This window comes from Callithrix jacchus, chromosome 2, assembly GCF_049354715.1.
Source record: "Callithrix jacchus isolate 240 chromosome 2, calJac240_pri, whole genome shotgun sequence".
In the NCBI taxonomy this organism is placed as follows: domain Eukaryota; kingdom Metazoa; phylum Chordata; class Mammalia; order Primates; family Cebidae; genus Callithrix; species Callithrix jacchus.
The window spans coordinates 93,438,457-93,449,289 of NC_133503.1; positions in this window are offsets into that span (position 1 = coordinate 93,438,457).

A 10,833-nucleotide genomic window follows, 5' to 3' on the forward strand; every position below is an offset into this window, starting at 1 on the left:
AGTTTCCCCAAGGACAAGGAAGGTGATTACAGGAAAAACAAAACACAACACCCCTCGATGTCCACTATTCTTTCCTTGACCACAATCTGGTATTTCTGTCCAAATGTATAACTGCTTAAGACTGCTTTGGTTCGAGGGGTCTTTCAGACAACTTTCCTGTGCTTATTCTTCTTATACTCAGGTGCCATTCTTACCAAATTCACCTAAGACTTAAGAGAAGAATCCTGTTAAATCTGCAGTTATGTGTGTACACATACACAGTTTGTATTGTAAAAACTTTATAAGATTACTCTTATTTTTATACAATCAAAGTTCATTTAGGTTTACCTACATATTTTTCACTGTATTTGTTCTTTATTCCTTCTTACAAGTTAGACTTCCCATCTGGGATTACTATCTTTCTGCCTAGAATTTTCTTTGGTAAAGTCTGCCAGTGACAAGCATCTCTCCATTTTTTTGTTTTGGTTACAGATTTCATGTCTGTTCTCATTTCTTCTGTATTCTTGAGTAATATCTTAGCTTGGTATAGAATTCTAGGTCAGTTGATTTTTTTTTAACACTTTAACTCCATGTTTTTTTACTGCTCACTAAGCTTCTATGTGGCAGTTGAAAAGTTAACTGTGTAATTGTAGTGCCTTTGATGATCATTGGCATCTCTCCATCTTTTAAAATATTTGCGCTTTGATTTTTTTTGTAGTTTCATTATGATGGGGTGGATATTTTAAATATACTGTTTGACATGTAATGCACTCCTTGAATCTGCAGGTTTTGGTACAGAAAATTGTCAGCCATTATCTCTTTAAATTTGCCTCTGCCCCATTTTTACTTGGTTTTCCTTCTGAGATTCATCTTAATCCTATTTTAGCTTTTCTTATTCTACTGCATGTTGTCTCTTATCCTCTCTTTTTTATTTTTCTTTTTTTTGTATTTCTGTGCTGTTTTAGATAATTCTTTTGATCTATTTTCAAATATACTAATCCTCTCTTCAGTTGGGTCTACCATGCTAGTTGACCCATTATTGAGTTCTTAATTTAAGTTATATCATGTTTAGTTCTAGACATTCTATTTGTTTTTTTAAAAAATCTGCTATATCACTCTTTATTATTTCCTGTTTTCTGCAGATCAAGTTGACTTTTATGGCTTAGGAGTTGTATAGTCTGAGTTTGACAATTCCAATATTTTACATTTATTTATGTTATCATGTCTTTGAGCTGGTTCTTGCTCAAAGTGTCATATTTCCTTGTCTAATTATTTGTTGCATGCTTGTCATTGTGTCTGTATATATATATATATATATTTTTATATATATATATTTATATTTATATATATATATGTAAGCTGGAGACCCAGGAAAGCCAGTGCTGTAGTTAAAAAGCCTCAGAATTAATAGTATAGATTCCTGTCTAGGTTTGAAGGCCTGCAAACCAGGAGCATCAAGGACAGGAAAAGATCCATTTCCCAGCTCAATCAGGCAGTATTAATTCAACCTCCTTTCTGTTCTGTTTCGGCCCTTAATGGATTGTTTGATGCCCACCCACATTGGAAAGGTCATCTGCTTTACTCAGTCTACCAATTCAACTGCTAATTTCTTCCAGAAACATCCTCACAGACACACTCAAAAATAATGCTTAGCCAGCTACTGGGCATCCTATGGCCATCAAGTTGACACACAAAATTAACCATCCATTGTCAACTTGGCACTCATACATGTCTCCTTAAGCCATACTTAATCTTCAAATACAGACAATAATAAGGTCAAAATTCCACCTAACATAATACAACTATCCTGCATACACCCCAAAATGAACTAGCCCCTGCCCTAGAAGAAAAGGTAGAGTTCTTGAGTAATGTTTACTTTTCTCCTTGATATTAATAACTGAAATACTATCATAAAATTAGCAATACTAAATACTATGATATAAAGTCAACACGTCTTATGTTACATAAGGGAATGAGAGAAGAAATAAAACAAACAGATACACACATATATTCTAACAAAATGAGAAAATATGCATGAAAATTATAGTTCTCATTTCTGTAACTGCTCATTTAATTATAGCTGATATTTATAACTGCCTTCCGCCACCCACTCTGTATTCCCTTTGCTTTCAGCAAGCACCTTAGCTGGTTGTGTTTCTTTACCCAGTGGGGTGACCTAACCTTTTGTTCCTGAAACGTCTGAGCCATTAGTGGTCCTGCTTAGATTGGGTTGTGGTTTTCCATTGACTTTAAACACAGGGCATGGTAACACTAAGATGGCTTAAGGGATCTCCTATATTCCAATTAAACACTTCCTTATCTCCATGGTAGAAAAGTAGTCCAATTTCTCCTTCGTAGTCAGAATTAGTCACCTCAGCCAGCACAGTTATTGCCTTCTCTGCCCCTGATTCAGAGGCATGAGGAGTCCAAAGTGTCTGGGTGGCAGTCTGAACTTCCAGTTCTGTGGAATTATCACTGTATTTCCTTGTGAAAGTACTTCCCCCTTTGGAACTAAGACCTCTAAGCCAGGAGAGCATAAAGCCACGGGAACAGAAGAACATTTTTTGCAAGTAGAGTTCACTGGGCATAAGAGTGAGTGGCGCCACACTCATTTTCATCCTTTGATTCAGCAATCCTACTGTGAGAGAAATGACACCTTGTACTGATGGATTCAGAACACATACGGCTTTCTGAAAAACCTTGCCTCAACCCTGCAAGGCATTGTCACCTAGCTGGTGCTGTAACTGAGTCTTCAAGAGGCCATTTCACCATTCCATCAAACTACCTGCTTTAGGATGGTGGCAGCACACACTATCTACTTGGCACTTTAGTGCTTTAAGATTGTTATTTTTATATTGCATCTAGAATTTTAGTTTTCCTCAGCAATATTTTAGTTGCTCTAAATGTCCTAGCTTGCCATTTTAGGAGTTATTATGTGTTAGTAAAAAATATTATACTAGAAAGTAAGAAAAAAAAAAAAAGAAAAATCTTACAAAATCCCACCATCAGAGATATCCAGTATTAACGTTTTAGCAAAAATATTTTCAGAACTTTTTCTTCATAAGCAATCACACATAAATTATTCTACGTACATGGAAACTTGTATTATTAGCTTGCCTGTAACTTTTGTTCAACATGTTTATTTTACATATTAACTTAGATATTGTAACTTACAATGTTTGCATTAATGATGCAGTTGACCCTTGATCAACATAAGTGTGAGTGTGAACTGCATGGGTCCACTTGTATATGGCCTTTTTCAAAATATATATTAGAAAATTTGGGGAAGATTTGCAACATCTGAAAAACTCACAGGCAAACTGTGTAGCCTACAGATACCAAAAAAAAATTAAGAAAAGGATATGTCATGAATTCATAAAATATATGTATATAATCGTCTATTTTATCATTTGCTACCATAAGATATATACAAATCTATTATAAAAAGTTAAAATTTATCAAAACCTACACAAACAGAGACCATGCATAGTGTTATTCACAGTCCAGGGAAATGTGAACAATCATAAATATGTAGTATTAAATTATAACTGAATAAAATTAACCATGGTACCATACTTTACTATCGTAATAATTTTGTAGCTACCTCTTGTTGCTATTGTGGCAAGGTCAAGCATTGCAAATATCCTTTTAAGATGCGGTAGAATGCTAATCATCCTTGCCTGAGCAGTTTGTCTCTCCAGGAAATTGGGTATTGCCGTAAACAGCAATCTCTCACAGAAGCCATTGTTACAACTATGCCAGCAGTCACGAACACCTTGCACTTTCTGTAAAATACATTTTTATCTCATGTTGAAAATGCAGCTTTTAGTAGCTCCAGGACTGCCCTAAGAAAGGCATGCCCTGTAGTCCCAGGTACTTGGGAGACTAAGGTGGAAGCATTGCTTGAATTCAGGAGGTTGAGGCTGCAGTGAGCCATGATCACACCACTGCACTCCAGCCTGGGTCCCCCCTAAAAAAGAAAGAAAACAGAAAGACATACCTATAGGATGTAATATGATTAGAGAAAAAGCTAAGTCATTATATGAAAACTTTACACAAAAGGAAGGTGAAGAATCTAAAGCTGGAGAATTCAATGTCAGCCAAGGATGGCTTAATAATTTTAGAAAGACATTTGGATCTAAAAATGTCAAGATAACAGAAGAAGCAGCTTTTGCTGACCAAGAAGCAGCAGATGACTTCCCAGACATCATTAAGAAAATTATTAGGGAGACAAGATATCTGCCCAAAAAGGTTTTTGATAGGTGATTTTAGTAGATGAAAGTACCCTATCCTAGAAAAAAATGCCACAAAGAAAATGTATTATTATAGTAAGTAAGAGAAGTGAGCACCAGAATTTAAGGCAGGAAGGGATAGGCTAACTCTACTATTGGGTGAAAATGCCAGTCAGGTTTATGATCAGGACTGTCTTCACCTGTAAATCTGCTGATTCCTTAGCCTTGATGGAAAAGATAAACACAAGCTTTCAGTTTTAAGGCTGTACAACAAGAAGGCCCAGACAAAAATAACTCTCTTTTTCCTGAACTGGTTCCATCAGTGTTTTATCTCTGAAGTCAGGAAGTACCTTGCCAGAAAGAGACTGCCTTTTATTAGACATGCCCTGCTTACCCAGAACACCATGAGGTCAATACTTAAGGTATCACAGTGGTCTACTTACCCGCAAACACAACATCTCTAATACAGTCTCAAGATCAGAGGTTCATAAGGACCTTTAAGCCTCATTAGACATGGAATTCTATGAAAAAGACTATCAACACCATGGAAGAGAACCCTGACAGAACATCATGAAAGTTTAGAAGAATTATCTTCAATGGTATAGTTCCATTGAAGATGCCATCATTATAGATAAAAACCATGAATATCACTGAGAAGAAACAATAAATTCCTGATGGAGAAAACTGTGTCTAGATATTGTACATGACTTTACATGATTTACAACAGAGCCAGTCAAGAAAATTATAAAAGAGATTGTGGATATGTCAATTAAAAAAAATGCTGGAGGTGAAGGATTTCAAAATGAGAATTTTGGAGAAATTTAAGAGCCAGTAGATACCATGCCAGAGGAATTAATAGAAGACAACTGATGGACAGGAATGCTTCCAAACCAGTGACAGATCATGAGAAAGAAGACATAGAAGATGCAATGCCAGAAAACAAGTTGCTTTTAGACAATCATGCAGAATGGTTCTGATTATTCAAGACTGCTTTTGACATTAATGACAGGGACCCTTTTATGATATGAAACTAAAGCAAACAGTGGTAAAAGGATTGGTACTATATAGAAACATTTTTTCAAGAAAAGAAAAAGCAAAAAAGTCTAATGTGTTTTCGTAAAGTTACACTGCCTGTGCCTGCCTCCCCTGTCTCCCCTTCCACCTTCCACCTCTGCCTCTCCTGAGACTGCAAGACCAATCCCTCTTCTTCTTTCTCCTCTTCCTTAGCCTACTTAATGTGAAGATGAAGAGTATAAAGACCTTTATGACAATTCACTTCCACTCAATGAATAGTAAATATATTTTCTCTGTTATGATTTTCCTACTAACATTATCTTTTCTCTAGCATACTTAATGTATTCTAAGAATACTGTATATAATACAAATGGCTTACAAAGTATGCATTAATTGACTGTTTATGTTATTGTTAAGGCTTTCAGTCAACAGTAGGCTGTGGGTTGTTAAGTTTTGGGGAAGTCAAAATTGATACAAGGATTTTTGACTGTACTGGGGTCAGTTCCCCTGACCCCCATGTTATTCAGCTGTATTCATATCTAACACTTACTGAGTACTTACTGTGAGCATGAATTTTCAGTGGATTAGCTCATCTACTCTTTGTAATAACTCTGTGAAGTAGATTTTATAGATTATTAAGTTACTTTATAGATTTTATAGGATGTTTTATAGACGAGGAAATTTAAGCAAAGAGAAATTAAATAATGTGATCAAAATCCTACAGGTAGTAAGAGGTAGGACTAGATTTAAACTCAGACAGTCTGACTTCAAAATCTATGCTTATAAGAACCATGTCAGACAGTATACTACTATCTGGATATATTTAATTTTTTAAACTAAGCCCTCTACTGATGGATAATTTTTCAGTTTTATTACATAAAAAATAACATTTAAAAATCCTTTATATACTTCTTTATGTACTTGTTTATTTATTTCCTCAGAGAAAATTCCTACAAAGATAACTGCCATGTATATGGTTTTAAAATTATAGATTTTGGTACAATTGCCAATCTGGCCTCGAAATAAGGTTTACCAATTCGCAATCCCTCCATTAGTTTATAAAAGTGTCCATCTATTGACATCTTTTTTAGCAATGAATTTTGTCAATATTTTCCTTTTCTGATATTTTGAGCACTGCAAAATAGGATTCTCATTTTTTGCATTTGTTTTCAAATTATGCTTATTGAACTGTTACTGTCTAATGAGCTATCTGATTCCCATTTGCTGCATTTCCTCTGCTAAGCCTTGGCTCTGACCCTGCTTTTTCCTCTTCATCAGTTTGTCCCAAGGAGAGTTCATCTTTTTGGTTATGCTTCCTTTCACAACAGAAAGCAGTCTTCGGGAAGTAGGATCGCTCAGAATCTCTCCTAATCCATGTTTTGATTAGGATGTGCTTAGCTGAGGGACTAAGATACTAATTTCAGAGCTGCTATTCTTTCCCCTTTTTATGCTTCAGAATCTGCTCACTTCCTCTCTCCTTTCTCATCAATGAGTTTTCTAAGGAAGCTGCATGACTGGCAGTAATGTAGCAGTTTTTCCCAGGCCTATATAATCTACTTAGGGTGTATGAGTTTCTAAGCTTGTTACACTATTGAGAATGACTTGCATGGTCCATTTAAAAGCTGTGATATGGTCAAAGAACTTCAATCTAGAAACCACAACACAATTTTTAAGACAATACTAAATGCCTTCCTTCCTTTTTTCTTTCCTATCTTCCTTATTTCCCTTTTTCTTTTCTTCTCTTCTTTTCTTTTGAGGTATCCAGGTGGGAGGGGGTCCCTGGAGAAACCCCAACCAGCCTGCCCACTGAGGTGGAGCCTCAGGAAGTTCACAACATTTGCCGCAGGAAGGAGTCTGTGTGGAACTTGGGATTTGAACTGCTGGGTGGGAAGCACTCTAGTAGGGACTCTGGCTAAGCAAGAGTCCCTGTTTTCACCTTTTCTTTTTACCCAATAAAACCCCACTTTGCTCACCCTTCAAACTGTCTGTGAGCCTAAATTTTCATGGATGTGGGACAAACAAGAACCCCTTCTTTAGCTGAACTAAGGAAAAGCCCTGCAACATTTTTGGTGCCCAACACAGGGCTCGAGAAGTGGTGTGTGAAATGAGGACTCAAAATCTCTCACTCTTGTTTCTAAGCCTTTTCATCCTCAGACTTCTGACCATGGGGGAAACCATGTCCCCATCTCTCATCACTCCCAGGCTTTTTCATGGCCTTTTCCTTCCTCTTTCAGGAGGGACCAGTGACCAGCAGCTCCCCATCACACTCCCAACTTCTTGCTGGGGCTAGGATGCATGGCCCAAGGGTCCTGCGTAGCCTGCTGGCTGGTTTCCAGCCAGGCTGTGGCAGCCTTTGCCTTCACCAGACAAGGGGGTTCAACTCCATTGGACAGTATTAAGCTTAATCTTTTCTCCCTGATGTGGAATCAGTTGCGTAAGAGTAAGAGATTCTTCCCCAGGAATTAAATTTTTTTTCTTTCCTCTCCTCCACCCTACCAGCAGTTAACTTTTATAGTTTCTTTCCCCTTTACTAGACCAGCACCTGCCCCCACAACTATCACTTCATACTTTCTGTAAAGCTTTAATTATGAAAAAAAATTTGTGGAACTAGTCTTGGGCTGTGGCCAACCTGGTGTGCTTTGCATGTCTTGTGCTGCAAGCCTCCATCTTTCTTTATATCCTGGGACCATGGCTGGGAACCATTTGGCAAGGCTTTGTTTAGCAATACTGCCCTAGGGGATGGGCCCTCTCTGGTTCCATATCTGCGTGTATTCCAAGCTCTGTCTCTTAGAGGACCCCACCCAGCAACTGGGTTTTCTTCTGCCTGTCTGTGTATGTACTGTGTGTGATGTCTATAAAAAGAGCTCTAATTAATTTGTCCTAAAGAAAGACAAGTGTTTGGATCTAATAACTTTTAAAGGTCAGTTAAGAGCTGTGGAACCTTTCAGTTCATGTGACTTTAATCTTGGAAAAATAAAAGGAGCCTTACAGATTATTGGTAAAATGCAGGTGTCATTAAAATTGAAACAGGTAAACTAACCTATGCAGGTCAGGTATAAGGTTTGCTGAATGTTTTAAGGTTACAAACTGCTTTTTGGGTTTTGAGAACTGTCTTGCCTGCTTTACAATTGTTTAGGCCTGGGGACATACAGAACTAACTATGCCCTTAACTAAGAAGGCAAAACTTGGTTGCAATTAGCACACAGTTAAAGCAACTTACCAAGTTTTATCTTAAAGTTAAAAATTGCTAGGAGTTACTATTATAACATGTCATCGAGACTACTGCAAATAGATTTATGTGCAAGGTGTATAAGAACAGTAAAATATGTTTTTTAGTAACAGATTATAAGAAGGCATGGAAATGTAAACTTTTGCCTAGGGTTAAAGGATCATTTTGAATTAAATCAGGAAAAAGCTGAAGGTTCAAAAAGTGGTAGAAGAATTGTGGAAATTAATCTTCCAGAAGAGGTTTTCTATGTGAACATACTGACTAAATTCAAAAGAGTGATAAAAAGTTTTTGGTTCTTTACAATTTTTGAGTCAACGTTTTAGCAAAATAATTTATGGTAATCTGAAATACTATTTCATAATATCAAGTGCTTTAAACATATTTAAAAGCCTTCCCCAAATCCAGAGAACCCCTGGAATATCAAGAAAAGAGAGGTAAACAGGATTATTTGACATATTTAGGTATATGAAATTGCCAAAATGATGTTAAATCTTCTTTAGGTTATATCTTGATGAATAATGCTAATATATGTTCCAACGTTGTAAGGGATTTCTAGAATTCTAATGTCTGAGTATATGCTATCAATCATAATTAAGATTGTTATGTTATGTTATTGTGAACCACAGAGATAACCAAACTTAATTTGTCCACTGTGTTTTTAACTGTGACTACCCTGGATATATTGCTATTCACAGACAATTGTTGTCTTGTTTTAATCCTTTTCAAAAGATGGTTTATAATAAGCTATAGAACTTTAACAGGTGCTCTCAAATACAGACTTCTGATAACTTTGGAGGTTGTGACATTGGAATAAAGGAAAATATACAGGACTCATGAAGAGCCGAAATCCTCATGAATATCAAGCAAAACAAGAGTTAACTAAATGGACTAAATTCAGAAAGCTGAAGCTACGTTTCTGACTTTTGTTTGGATTATTGCTGATCCATGTTTGGTTTTTCAGAGTCAAGGAAACTTATTTTGAACTATTTATGGCCTTTAATAATTAAATAAGGTATACATTCCTGGTATCAAAATTTGGAGCATGTTTGTTTCTCTCTGGCTCCTCTAGAATTTGGAAACTATCTGTGAGTATTCTTATGGCAAGATAATTAGTTGCATCAGTGCAATAAAAATCTATTTTTTCTTTTGCAACAAAACACAACTAGAGAAAACAGTTATTTTACCAAGGCTTTGACTAGAAGGATGTGCTTCCCTTTAAGAAGTCAATCTTGACTTGCAGAGTCAATAGAAGCCCTGTGGGGAAACTAGCCTCATATTGTCAACTACACAGTCCCCAACTCGCACAGGGTTCCTGACCTGTGCTCAGTAGAGAATGTCACTTTCTAACAGGTCCAGGAGCTCCAAGTTTATCTTGGGAACTTAAGAAGAGAGGATCACCTAACTCACAGGTATTTGGGGATACCCATGGTTGGCTCAACTTAAAAAGGTTTTATCTGAGTTTCCTTGTGGAACAGAATTCCATCAAGGCAATCCAAAAGGCCTATGTAGAAATAATTATTCTTGCTGTAATTTATGTGAACAGTCAGGCCAAATATAACACTTGAGTCTATTTTGCAAACCACCCAGTCCTACAATGATTTGTTTTTTAACAAACATGAGGACTAGAGAGAGAGAAATTATATTTCAATACTTATCATACATTTGTCATTAAATTCTAAACTCATTGGTAGTTTTTAAGTTTTTGCCTACCTTTTAGATTAATCCTGCTTGTTCCTATGAACCAACTAGCAACCCCTGGGGACAGGTCAGAAAGAACAAAAGGGATGAAATCTAGGATCAATATTCTAGTTCTGAGAAATAATCCTGCAAATACTGCCAGGCAACTGGAGTAAATAGGATGCCTATTACTCAGAAGTTTCCTTTTGGGCAAGTAAAACTAAGGGAGCTAACCAAAGCCAAGCACCATGCACCCAAATCCTAGCAAGCACCCAAATCCTATAGCTACCAGTTATCTGGGTGTGTCACAAGACATCCTTTCCTCTCCCTTGGAGGAGGACCGAGTTCCACAGTTTCACCTTAGCATTTGGCTTATGATAAGGAGTCTATTCAACCTTCCCCCCACTCCCAGATACATTTTTGTCCCAGACACAATTTCAAGCTTCTCGTCAAAGCTCTAGGAAAGAAAACTGGATCTGAGGTATCTAGAAGCAAATGATAACAGAGGTTAAAAGGCACAGGGCAGGTGAGTGTGGCTGATTCCTGCCAATTAAGCCAACACCAAGCTTCCCATTTCATAGATAAAGGCCATGTTAATACCCATGGCATTAAATGAGGTCTAGGGACTCTAAGGCTACTGACAGTAGATGGGAAAGAGACATAGTTGAGAGCAGATAATTTCTATTCTCTAAGTCCTCTGTT